Genomic DNA, 13,803 nt, shown 5'->3' on the forward strand with positions numbered 1-13,803 from the left:
CGCTTTCTTTGTCTGTCATGTTCATAGTGTGTGTTTCCCTCTGGATATATATATTGTCAACATTATTTTTACAGATTCATTAACCACTAGTACTTGTAATTTGAATTTTTAAAAGATCACATGATACACATTCTTGATTTAAATATGTCCTCACAATTCAGAAAGTCTTACAGAAAGAAGTCGATAAAAAAATACTTATTAGTCCCTAGTTCCTACTAAGATTAATTCTTATGTCAGAACGACTTTTTAAAATGTTCTCCTGAAAAATTAATATGATTAGCACATTTTATTTTTCCTATTTGATTTATAAACATATCACAGAGCCCTGACAATCTGACATGTTATCATTATGCACATATTACTCCTCTAGAATTTCTTTCCTGTTTTCTAATTAATATATTGTTGATGGACACTAACCTGAGATAGTATTTGATACTGCACAGTTTTTTAATTGGGTTTGCCATATCAATTTTGTATCTTGAGTGTAAACAATTAACAAAACATTATCTTTTGTGTACATTTCAAATTTTTAGTATTTTTTATTTTTCCAAACTTGTTTTGTTTGTGTTTTGACAAATTGACCCTTCAAAAGGCTGTACATTGAAACCCAATGTAATATTTGTTAAAATGATCTGGGGAGCGTTTTATGAAAGAATTAGTCGGCGGTTTTCACCGACTAATATCATGTTCACCGACAATTCTTTTGTCACCGACTATTTTCCAGGCCTGTGATTGGTCAAATTTAGCCGGCGCTGACTAAATTGGCGGTGAACATGATATTAGTCGGTGAAAACCCCCGACTGATTGTTTCATGAAACGCCCCCAGATCTTATACCCTCGGCATACAACAAGAGTTCCGAGACTGTAACCAAACCAACATCAAACTGAACAAAAATTACATTACCGTACCTTGAATGAAAAAGAATTGGTCAGTTTTTAGTTGGTTTGGAGTTGGTCTGGTAGTGTGACTAAGGAACTGCTGATTTGACTTATGGCTTCTTCATATTAATATATTTTCTCATTGAAAATTCACCCTTTTTCTTGCAGAATGAGGTTGGGAATAGGCGTACATATGTTGTCATTTATAATCGAGGGGTAATATTGTATGGCAGTAACTTGAACGTGGAGGTACATGAACAACATAATTTTGTTTCCTTCCTATGTTTTATGAAATTATATTTTAGTTTTGTTGATGTAAATTATTCATAAAGTCAACTTAACCCTAACTTCTTTCTAGAATCTTATCTCATTCAGTTCATTTTTTGTTTAAATATTTGACATGTTTATGTAACAAAATAAATACCAAAATGTATGAAAAAGCACTGTCTCTCTTTTGTTGCGATACGAAGTGTCTCCAGGTCGACGTGGAACATGTACTTGAAATCATGAGCAGGATACAATGCGTGTCTGTGGTGGCTGGAGTTGAGAAATGGCGCCCTCTTCTTTTTTATCTGTCAAGGCCTAGTACTGAAAAGTTCTATTTACATGAGAAAAAAAATACAATTCTTTGGAATTACTACGGTTTTCCTATGAATTTCCTGTTTTTTAAATACTATGTAGATTTCTGTATACCCCTCTTTTTTGTCTCTCTCCCTCTATCTCTTTCTAACCTAGTTCTTTCTCTTTCCCTCTCCATCTACATTCTTTCTTCATTCATGTATTTACTAGTTTTATTTAGACTGAGTGGGTAGCTCTATGGTTTTGGAATCTATCAAGGAGAACTGGGGAATGCAGTATGCTTTTAAAGCTCTTTCACGTCGATTTTCACTTAAAAAGTTTAACCCCCCCCCCCATCATTTTTTATTTATAAGACAGTTGGTGATTGTTCAAAGATATTGGATGTAATCATATTGACAGAGTAAAATAGTAGTTCTTCATCCCTCCCCCTCCTCCACCTCTCTCTCTCTCTCTCTTTCTCTCTCTCTCTCTCTCTCTCTCTCTCTCACTCTCTTTCTTTCTCGCTCTCTCTCTCTCTCTCTCTCTCTCTATGTCTCCCTCTCTATAAACCAACTCTCTCCCTCTCCATTTCAACAAGATTTTATCTACTAGTCCTACCAATGTGACCATCAGTTCTTAAAGTGCGGGTTCATAGAAAATCACAAATACGGCAAATAGCGTATTACTAGAAACTGGTAAGCTATTAGATGGCTATTATGCAAGTTTTAGGTCAACTACATATCGGGTGGTTTATAAAAATACAAATAAAACAACCTCCATAGCATCTGGGATATGTGAGAGATTCGCCGGAAAAAAAAGTTTTCATGCCGTCACAATATGAACCAACCCTGCCCAAGCAGACGACATCCCATAAAGAATGAACATATTAATTGCAATGTTTATATTTCTCAAATTATAATGAGTTTAGTGTATATAAATGTGATGGAATTTTACACCATTCAAAAAGGGATATGACCCCCATTCTGATAACTAAATTCTTTTGTTTGGAAATACACAGGATATGGGTTAATGAACGATCAAAGAAACCACACTTTCAAATTAAGAAACCTCCGGAATGATAGCTGGACGTCATTATTGTTCCCTCTTGAAACGCCGAACCTGCCGCGGTGTATACAGCTGAAATTACAATGGCGTCTTATTTTGTTTACAAGCGACGGATTCCTTTTTTTTTGTAATCCTTGCATTTTTTCATCAAAATAATACCATGCACGGGGTTAAGAGTGAGGCAATAGATTAAACATTTTGCCTGAAGGTATTGAAGTAAGAGAAATAACTGAAGAAAAGATAACAAAACAGGCACTGAAATTGTGTGAGATGTCATGGGACATCGTCTGCTTGTGCACATCATGTTCAACATGTGACGTCATATCTCAGCAGCGACCGGGGAGCTTTTCAGGTGCTATGGCGGGGCTGTATCTAAGCATTTTGTAATTGTTAATAATCATTACTTCGAATGTTTCCAAGCACTGGCTTTTGATAACCTTGGCCAATCAAAGTGTCACCTTTGCAATGATGACATTAGTTAGTTTTTTAAATCAATGAACCTTCTCTTTAAAGGTAATGCAAAGTTTGGGGAATTTAAAATAAATTGGATGGATAGTGATTCTTTACAATTTTTCATATACTTGGATGCCCCCTGTGGATGTATTATAAGCACTAGAAAAATTAGCACCTAAAACACTTCTGCTTTCGAGAAATTGAATAATCAAAAATTACCGGTGCTCCCGGTAAATTTCAAATATTTCAAATAACGCCTACGGTCTTTCCAGGGTAGCTGCGACCATGAAAATCTCATGATATGCAGTTCCGATATACAATTTCCAAACGGGAATAGCAAATCGGTTGATTGTAGTCAAGAAACATTGTTTTAGAGCTAAAGTGATATCAGTCTTGAGAGGGCGCTATACAACACGAAGAGTCTATTATTTACAATTTCATTGTAAAATCACACGATTTCAACCGCGACAACGATCATTGAAATATTGTAGGATCGCATATGCTTCCAATATGTTCATCTGAACCAAGATGACCCCATACCAAAACTTTGTATTATATGCACTTGGTTTGATCAGAGTTGGCAACAGATTTACACCCATTTGAAAATAACGATTTCAAGCCTGATTTTTCGATTAATGGAAACGGGCCAAATAAACATAGGTTTGGGGCAACCCCACCTCCCGACAAATTACAAACCAAGGAAGAATTTTTAATCATTTGAGGGTTTATTTCACAGTATAAAATTATTTTTGAAGCTTACCAAATTATGGATATTATTCTTTTCTGCTAGGTCATAATTCGACCTCGAACTTAAAATAGTTAAAGGTAAAGACCAGTATTGGAAACGCCCCAATTTCAAAAAATGAAATGGAAGCTCTCATTACCAATCATGTGAAAGAATATGTTTTGACTAATACATGATGTTACAAAATTTGCCGGGAAATCGCCTACTAATTCATATATTTGGTAAATTTGTTTCTCTCATGGTCTGTGAGAGATATAGGGTAGTCCCATATACATCTTTCTGTGTATAGTGCTTGTAACTTTACGAAGAATGGGCCAATTTCTTAGCATTTTGATGATTCCAGAACCTTGTAGATGCTAGATGCTAGATGATCAACCTTTTCTGATCGATTCCACAACGTTTCTTTCACAATGCAATCGCATGACCATAACTGGTCTTTGCCTTTAAGCATAGGCTTTGATGCCAAACTCCATAATGTAGAGAAAAGGAAAAAGGGAATTTGGAATTTATTCTTAAAAAAATATATAAAAATTAATATCTCCAAATAGACAAAATGTTTGATTGTGCATGACAAAAAAGATATCTCCCTGTCAACAACAACAAACTGTCAAAATAAAATATGGTTAAACAATTTTGCTCTCTCAAAAACAGCTTTAAATTCTTTAGCTGTTACTGATGACAGCACAATGAATAATTTAAATGAATAGGAAATATTAAAACCATACAATAAAACTTAACACATTAAGAAAAATTGACGAATAATATGATTAAAGGTACGTCCGTCACCCAAAGAAGTATAGCTGAAATTGAAGTCACAGATTGCCATGGACTCGGATGTTTGCCTCCCACCAAAACAAAGGTTAAGATCCGCCACTTTGTAGGCCCATAATTTATGCCATGATGTTCATGACGAAACCAAGTCAAGATAGATTGTGAGCGTACAATCCTTGAATCCGTTTTCTTAGTGGTCAAGTGGGCCTATAATGTTTCTCTACGACATTTCAAAACCTCTTCACTCTCTAAAATTATGTCATAAGAGTGTGCTTGAATACACTACAGTGTGTCTGGTATCATTTACGAATTGTGATAACAAGTTATCTAAAAATCAGTTCGACCGAAGGTCCACTTAACCGAAATATTCGGTTAAGTGGCCCTTCACAGGCGCTTTTACCCCTCGGACCGAAAATTGGGTCCCAATCTCTGGCCTTTGGTCTTGTGAAGATTCCTGGGGACCTGGGTTGTCCTAATAATTATGCAGTTCATGGATTATGTTACATTCGCGATGCCCCCTTGCCCTAAACCTTTTGACTACGCTAGTGCCCCCTTTTTTTGTCATTTCTTCGTCACCATCTCTCGTCTCGATGACGTCAGCAAGGCTTCTCGGTGGTGTAGTTCTGCCCCTGCATGCCCATTCATACTACCGATGCCGCCATCCACTTGAATATAAGCAATCGATGGCGTGTAAACTCGGACGACACCTATCTTCGTGCGCACGTCACAGGTAGCAGCACACTTGTATCAGAACCGAATGACATGAATGCGAGAGGTGACAGGCCTGTCAACCAACAGCATGTCAGACGTGGCAGTATATATGTTATGGGATTGACAGTACACGACGTGTTATAGGATAAGACAGTGGCAGTAAATGAGTTCACATGAATGTCTGGGAGCAGAAACTTGCAGAAAGGTCAATAACAATGAACACTTCGATGATATCAAAGATATTACGTTGAGATACCAAATGTTGCACTTTTCATTTTACGTACCTTCTTACACTTAAAAAAAATATATATATATATATAATATTATCATCAACATTGAACTTGAAAAATGAGATACAAGATAAAGACGACAATAAGCGACCAATGACACTGATATACTGTTGAACATGATCATCATATTGAATGCACCGATATCATTCCCTTCCCCCTTCCCCCCTCATCCTACATCTTTCCCCGCGCAAAATAATAATCCGCCCTGTCTACTTTAATTTACAGAAACAAGCACACCCTCATTGTACATGTACAGACAGTGACTTCACATTGTAACTTGACTGGATGTATCAAAATAAAATTCACTTGCGCCAGATGTTATCGTAGTTCAGGATATTATCATCAGCAAAACCATTTATATAATTACAATGATGTCATAGTGATGATAGACATAAACAGGTGAAACTAAATGTAGTTCTACACGACTGGTGTCATAACATCTCTTAAAGGCACAGGTTGACATTCTAAATGAACGCAATATTGATACGAGGCGTTTATTAAAAGAATACAATAAGCATGAAATCAAACACGAGGTGAAACAGTTCATTACAGAAATGAAATATTAAATTATTAAACGCCATATTTTGACACGCAGCGTATCAGAACGACTAATCCCTGGACTATCTATAACAACTCCTGGGGCGGATCCAGCCCGCGTCAGGGGCCCAGTTCGTGCTACCGAAAATTTGAAAATCGCGCCAGCCGATAATTCGCTCAATGAGGGGGGGGGGGGGGGGGGAGGTGGTAAGGAGCACTTATTTTCTATTGTTTTTTTTTGCTACCGAAAATTTGAAAATCGCGCCAGCCGATAATTCGCTCAATGGGGGTGGGGGTGGGGGGGGGGGGGGGGGGGGGGGGGGTAGTGAGTAAAAATTATTGATATTTTTGCATCTCAAAAATTTGAAAAATCGCACCCCCCCCCCCCCCCCCCCCCGCCAGGGGAGAGGGCCCATCTCCAAAACAAGGTAAAATTAACGTATTTTTACCTGTTTTTTTTCCTAGGGGAGGGGACCCTCGCCCCTCGCCCCCAACTGGATCCGCCACTGACCATCCCACCCCCTCCCCCAATGTAAAATACCCCCAATACTTCATGCAAAACTTACCAGATTAGCCTTAGCCAACGACAAGGGACAAGGGCTGTAGTAGCTGTCAGGCAGTAATTCCTTTTAGGGAATTGTTGCCCAGGGGTTATTGTCCTAGGGGTAGTATTTCCGCTGGTATTTGTCCACGAAAGCGTAGTTGTCCAAGAAAGTGTAGCTGTCCAGAGTAAGAGTCCAGGGGGTGTTTCACAAAACTTGTTAACAGTGATAAATGACAGTTTTTGTTATGAGCTACGGAAATCCTTGCTTCTGATTGGTTGTCAGCAGATTTGTCACTATTTTTTGTCATTTGTCATTGAAAAACGGCTTTGTGAAAGGGGTCCCAGGAGGTATAGTTGCAATTGCTAAACAAACGGAGCCATTCAGAAGAAGACTAACTCCATTTCAATGATCCAATTAAAAGTATGTTTATTATCAATGATTATTTCAACCGCTCAAACACTTTCTAGCATTTTTAGTAATCATTATCGTGCTCAATTAAACCAGAAAAGAACACTTTCAAACATAATTAAAAAATTTATAGAATGACAAAATAACATTGATAAAGCAAAGATAGTCCCTTAATCCGTATCTTACAAGCATAGTTTCAATTTGTTTGTTTTATTCAGATATTAATGAACATAGTTATTATGTTGTTAATATATTCAAATTTGTCATGATTGTAACGCGCATGGAGAAATTTTCAATTTATTATGCGCTTAATGAATATTCCCTATTATTATTATTATTATTATCATCATCATTATGACACCTTTCATTAAAAAAAACTTATTGTTCTCTTCAACTTTTAATAAAATTCTTTATGTTTAAATTTCTCCTCAGTATAAGGCTTGATGATTATGAATTAAAAATGCGCATTGAATAGATCACATGTAAATGCTTCTGAGGTAGTCCTAGAGTCAAGAAGTTTATACATGTTTTAACCTAGTATTACGATTCAATTGGCGGCGTCGAAAGTAATGAAGACACCGCGTTTGATTCCTACTTCAGCATTCTATCTTGATAACACCAGCTATTTTTACGGTTTCTTGGAATTTGGGTTAATTGCAAAAGGGTAAGTGCGTGAATGCCTTCTGGGGGACATTTTACAATGGACCAGCATTCACCGAATTTGGTCATTGTCGGTTTTATATAGGCTTTTCTCAATCATTTTTTTGTTGATAGTTGCTCAGCGTTTTGACGGCGAAAGCACGTACATATCAATATCTCTGAAAACTGATATTATTCTCTTGAGTGGATGGCGATTCCGTGTAGAAAAAGAAAGAGGAGGTTGCTGTACAATTCAATGTATGCATGCACTTCAAAATGGATCCACATAATGGAAAATCCACCCCTTGAATTGCAGAAACGGAACCTTGGGCATATTCACATATTAAGGTTAAAATTCTACTCGAATACTTAATTATTGAAGTACCCAAAGAAAAGTTCCCCCCAATTTTAAAATGTTGCCCTCTTCTCCTGCAGCAATTTTTACATTTTACAAAATGGAACTTAAAAATATCTTTCTTTTTCCCTTTTTTTTTTGGTTGGGGGGGGGGGGGGTTCTGCTCGCTTGCTCGTCGCTCTTGTGTCGCCCGGTCAGAGGATTCTACAACCACCCCCCCCCCATGATTATTTACTTACTCCCTATCGTTTTGCTTAATCATTATTTATTGTTAACATACACGAGTTTAATCTTGAGACCTGGGGAGTGTTTCACAAAACTTGTCATCAGGGACAAATGACAGTTTTTGTTATAAGCTAGTGAAATCTTTGCTTTGGATTAGTTATCAGCAGATTTTTCACTGATTATTGTCATTTGTCATTGAAAAAAGGCTTCGTGAAACGGGTCCCTGTACAAGCTTTACTGATATATCCCCAACATATCGAAATAATCTTAAACATCATGCGAGGGGAATTAATGGAATAGAAATTATAAATAATAAATCATTCGTAACATTTTGGCTGGAACAACTAAACTATAAATATGGCTGTAGAGATAAAAAGAATTTGTGACATAAAAAGTCCACGAGTCACAAATATTTATGCAATGTTAGAGTCTATTTTCATTTTTATTCAGCTATTCTTTGAAACAATATGCACTTTGGTCATTTTCTGTGTACCGTTCATTGACGAAAATCATTGCTTTCAAGTTTCAAATATCAATCTGCAAAAAATTCCCAGGCTTAGTTACGACTCAGCATTTGAATATATAATTTACAGTAAACCTAAATGGGGAACTTGAAAATCCAATATTTTCCAATAGTGACTGAAATAAAAAGAAGTGTACCAACGAAATAATGATTAAAATTATTGATAAATATCATTCTTTCAGCAACCTATACTCCACTCGACGACTGGTTAATCATATGGATTGAGGCAGACGGATTTGGAGATGACAACAAAATCCACTCATGGTTGATTATTCTTTTTCACTGAGTAACATTTTTTTCCCCGCCAATTTTTTCCCTGCCAAGTCTTTTCCCGCCAAGCCTCTTTGAATGATCGTTTGTATCGGCGATGACATATTAATCACACACAATCAATAATTCGTAACAATTATTTCTAGATAATAATCAGGATAATGTGGGTGAATAAAAACAAATTCGAATGTCAAGGGCAACTATTTGGTCCGAGTATGAATTTCGAATTTCATAGGAATGTTTATGATTTTGTCCACTCCCGAGGAATATCATCGTTGAAGACTAAAAAGATGATATATAATTATTTAGGATAGAGTTCTATATGTAAGATATTAACCTTTTATATTTTGATAGCCCCCTAAAAAAACATCCCACCCATCTCCTTGAATTATGATACAACTATAAGCTTAGCTTCGAGTCATTATACCAAATTATAAGATATATCATCGTTTAAAAGATTTAAAAGATCATGTATATAATTATCTATGATAGAGTTCTAAATATAAGATATTAACCTTTTATATTTTGATAGCCCCCTAAAAAACACCCAACTTATCTCTGCTTGCATTTTGTTTAATCGACTTGCAGCAAGATATCTGTCTTTTCCATGAAAAAGGACTATGATTCATTATATTATGATGCAGTCTTCTATTATATCATTGTGTCGTGGGAATCCTCATTACGAAGGTTCGCATGTCGTCTCCTCCTCATGTTCTAACATAATTATACATAGCATCCAAAAGAAAAGCAATATTAATTCTTCCCAGGAGAAATTGAAATGCAGATTGGATGTTTGAAGAAAACAATTATTATAAGTCGTGAATCGCCGCTGTGTGTATCTTTTATTCATGCCACTGTATAATTTCAATAATCCGCTATCAACAACTCTGAAGGATTTAAAAAATAGTGGACAGCTTTACACTGGGGTCGCCACAGGGGGTGTGGAGAGAGGAGGGGGGGGGGTGATTTCCCCATTCAGAATGTTCTGGTTACACCCCTTAAAGATCCAGCGAAAGTGTTTCTATTTATTAACGTGCCGATTTTTTCCCCTTATTTCTAAATTGATCAAAGCTGTTTCTAAGAACGCGAATGTGGGAGTTTGAGACCATATTACATCTCTATCTATATCTGTATCTTCCATTTTTTTTCTCTCTCTCTCTCTCACTCTCCTCTTCTTCTTTCTCTCCTTCTTTCTCCCAGGCTCCCCTCTCTATTTCACAGCTTTATCTCTTTTTCTACAAAGATGTTGTATGCATTAAATTTACTTTCGATGAATAAAGTATATTTCAAATGAGACATAATTTAGACATAAATATTATTGTTGTGCCATATACACATTGGTACATACCATGTATAACTGAAATTGTCACGAGGACACAAAATTAATGGAGCATTATGACAAAACAATAATGAATTCTTATCAATATTCTTCTAAAAAAATGTCAGTAAGTTGACCATGACTCAAAACCAATCATTGTTGGATTAATTTAATTTATAACAATGATAATCAAGTTAACATGACTAATATGACTACACTCATTGATCTATTCGCAAATTGCTTAAAGGGGCACGTTCCCGCCAGTGTAGTTATCGCTGCTCTAGTCATCGCCATCTTGGTTCCGAAGATCGACTTCTAATTTGCATACAGCTGTCAATCAAAGTACGCGCGTCCTAGCCTGCCTTCGCCAAGCCAGCTGATCGCTGCCGATCGTGACGTCACGAAAGTGGGCGGAAACAGCTGCCGAATTTTAGAGCCGAACTGCGATTGGTATTACTTCGGCAAATGTATATGCGCTAATCGGCATTGTGCGGGCATTCGGAACATGCCATCTGCGTAAGAGCCGTATTCTGTTGGTGTCAATAGGCAGCTAGCACCGTCCGCCAGCGGGTACGTATTTTGAACGCCCTCTGGAATACGGGGAACATGCCCCTTTAAGAGCCAGACAGGCGTTAATTACCCGTATTAAATACATGAGTTAACAGCCTTCTGGCTTTTAACAGACGAACTGTTTTCAACAGCGTTCCTCCCGACACTACCCCCCTGTAACACTATATCTAAAGGGGTACCCCTCCTTGACTATGAACCAGACGAAGTGAAGAAAGATAGATGATGAAGGCACACTTCCGGAATGTTGTGTCGTCTGGGGGAGAGCTGCGATTTCATAGACAATTATCCAACCCTGTTCATATCGTAAAGCTAAGCGAGGTCTATTATGTTGTCTGCATATTCGGTTCTAAACGCTGAAATACATCCTTGGAGTCAGTAAAACAAATTAAATCGTTACATACAATCATGTTATGAGACAAAAGCACGGAATTTCTCTCCCTCTCTCGTTGTAATAGCCCCCCCCCTCTCTCTCTCTCTCTCTCTCTCTTTACCCCGTCTCCTCCCTCTTTTTCTCTCTGTCTACCCTTCCCTTTTCCTCTCTCTCTCTCTCTCTCCCTCCCTCTCTCTCTCTCTCTCTCTCTTTCTCTTATTTGCAATTTATAATTCACAACCGTACCCGTCGTACCAAAGTTGATGGAGCCAAAGTGCGAGTAATAGTGACCCATATTACCTCATGTGCTTCAATATTTTACATGGATAGAATGTCCATTTTGCATGGCATTTGGAGAGCATTTTGAAAACCAATACAAAGCATAGGATAGCGACATTGAAGTCCAACATGGCAACTAAAACAAAACAAAATCAGAAAACGACAGAGTATCGTGCGAAAAATCTTCGATTTCATTTCTCGGAAAGCGAAAATGATCACTGCGCCATGACCGCATAACGAATGATTTTCGTCATTGTTTGATCGACAAAACGGTTATCAGAGAATAAAAACGGCTACCGAATTTTCTGAGATTTTTGACGTTTGTTATATAAGTGTAATTGTTTTTTTTTACACTCACTTTCGTCTCCAAGTGCCTAACTTGGGATATCTTATTATCCTCCAGAGTAACATTTTGATTGATTTCATTGTTTTTTATTTGGCACATTATTCTTGATTACCATTTCGCTAAATTTCCACATTCTTTGGCATGATATTTTTGTTTTTTTAATCTTCGTATATAGGCGTAGATTGTTTTCCTTGACATGCAAAAAGGCTAATATGAATGTCTTTCCAGTAACTATCATCTTCGTGTTTCATGAAAGATAGGAATTCCAGCCCTCTCTCTATTATGTTTATCCGTTTATGGGGATTCGTCTCCCACTTTTTTTGTTATTCTCTCTCTCTCTCTCTCTCTTTTGCTCTTTCTCTCCTTCTGTCTCTTTCTCTCTCTCTCTCTCTCTCTCCCTCTCCCTCTCTTCATAAATATATAATTATATATTATAAGTATATATATATTTATGATAAATTTTTCATCCAGATTTCCATATACATTCTCTCGAATACTCTTCGTGTTTCCCGCAAATAGGAAATCAGCCCTCTCTCTATGCTGATTTGCACACGTTCACCCACCCCTCCCCTCTCTCTCTCTCTCTCTCTCTCTCTCTCTCTCTTTCTTGTTCTGTATATTTATCTCCATCTCTCTCAATCTCTCTCTTTCTCTCTCTCTCATGCTCTGTTTGACTTTCCCTCCCCTCTCCCCCTCCCCCTCTCTTCTAATTATTTATCACTATAAGCTTACATCAATTTGCCCTCCAAATGTCCATGCAATATCTTGAATACTTTTACATAATTTACATGTTGTATACATTTCAAATACAAATTCTGCCTCTCCTATACACATTGCAAAACGTGTTAAATGATTCGCATCCGACAGTTGCACATAATTATTTACAACCATTATGAGCTCTAGTTTACGACCGCGCGTGATGGGATCATGACCGCATTAAAATACTGGTTATTGTATTTTGGAGATCTATTGACCTCGTTTTAATCGACTGCTATGCCGTGCTTGTACCCCCGATGAGACCTTTACCGACTCATCAATCTTTGGATAAACTCAATCAGTACCATGCTTTAATCCATTACATTAAAGGGGTATAGCATACTGTTGCGTTTTGAAAACAAATTCTCTGAAACTATTCTAGACTTACCGACTGATTTAAAAATTTAACTATCTCGTATTTCATGTTTCAAGTTTTTTCGTTTCACATTTCACAAAACAGATGACATTATATAATCAGTTCTTTGTAAAGACGTCGAAATTAATTGTATTAAGTGGTAGGTTACACACAGGGTAATATGTGAGGAACCTATGATAAAAAAAGCTTAGCATATCTATTTGCAACCAGTATTGAAAAAGAAAAAAATCCTATATGAAATGATGCCCCTTGATTTTAGGACGCAAAACTTTATGAATCTTGAAGAAATATTTGGCGAGATAATAATGAATAATATCTGACATTTCTCTTATTTCCTTCTTCCCTATATATATTTTTGCGTTTTCTTCGCCCCTGTGAATGGTGCAGGGTGCATGTGCCCCCACCCCCATCCCCATACTCCCTTTCCTCTGCATGCAGAGAGGGGATCGATTTCTAATGACGGTCGCGTCAATAGATTTTAAGCATTTTAAAATTGGTTTCCATTTTCTCCTGATTTAATACTATTCGCCACTAAGGTTACATCTACCGTAGATGAGAAAGTTAACAAAACACTGGAAACAAGACTACTTTTGCTGGATGTTTAGGAGCGTAACCAGAGCATTCTGAATGGGAGTAGCCCCCCCCCCCCCCCCCACTCCAGCCCTCACACATTCCCTCTGGCGATCCCCTGTGTAGTAGCTTCCTACTTTTTTCAATCCTTCAGAGTTGTTGGTAGCGGATTATTGAAAAAGATACAATGGCATGAATAAAAGATACGTACAGCGAGGCACGACTTATAATAATTGTTTTCTTC

The sequence above is a fragment of the Strongylocentrotus purpuratus genome, unplaced genomic scaffold (assembly GCF_000002235.5).
Source record: "Strongylocentrotus purpuratus isolate Spur 01 unplaced genomic scaffold, Spur_5.0 spur5_scaffold_6, whole genome shotgun sequence".
In the NCBI taxonomy this organism is placed as follows: Eukaryota; Metazoa; Echinodermata; class Echinoidea; order Camarodonta; family Strongylocentrotidae; genus Strongylocentrotus; species Strongylocentrotus purpuratus.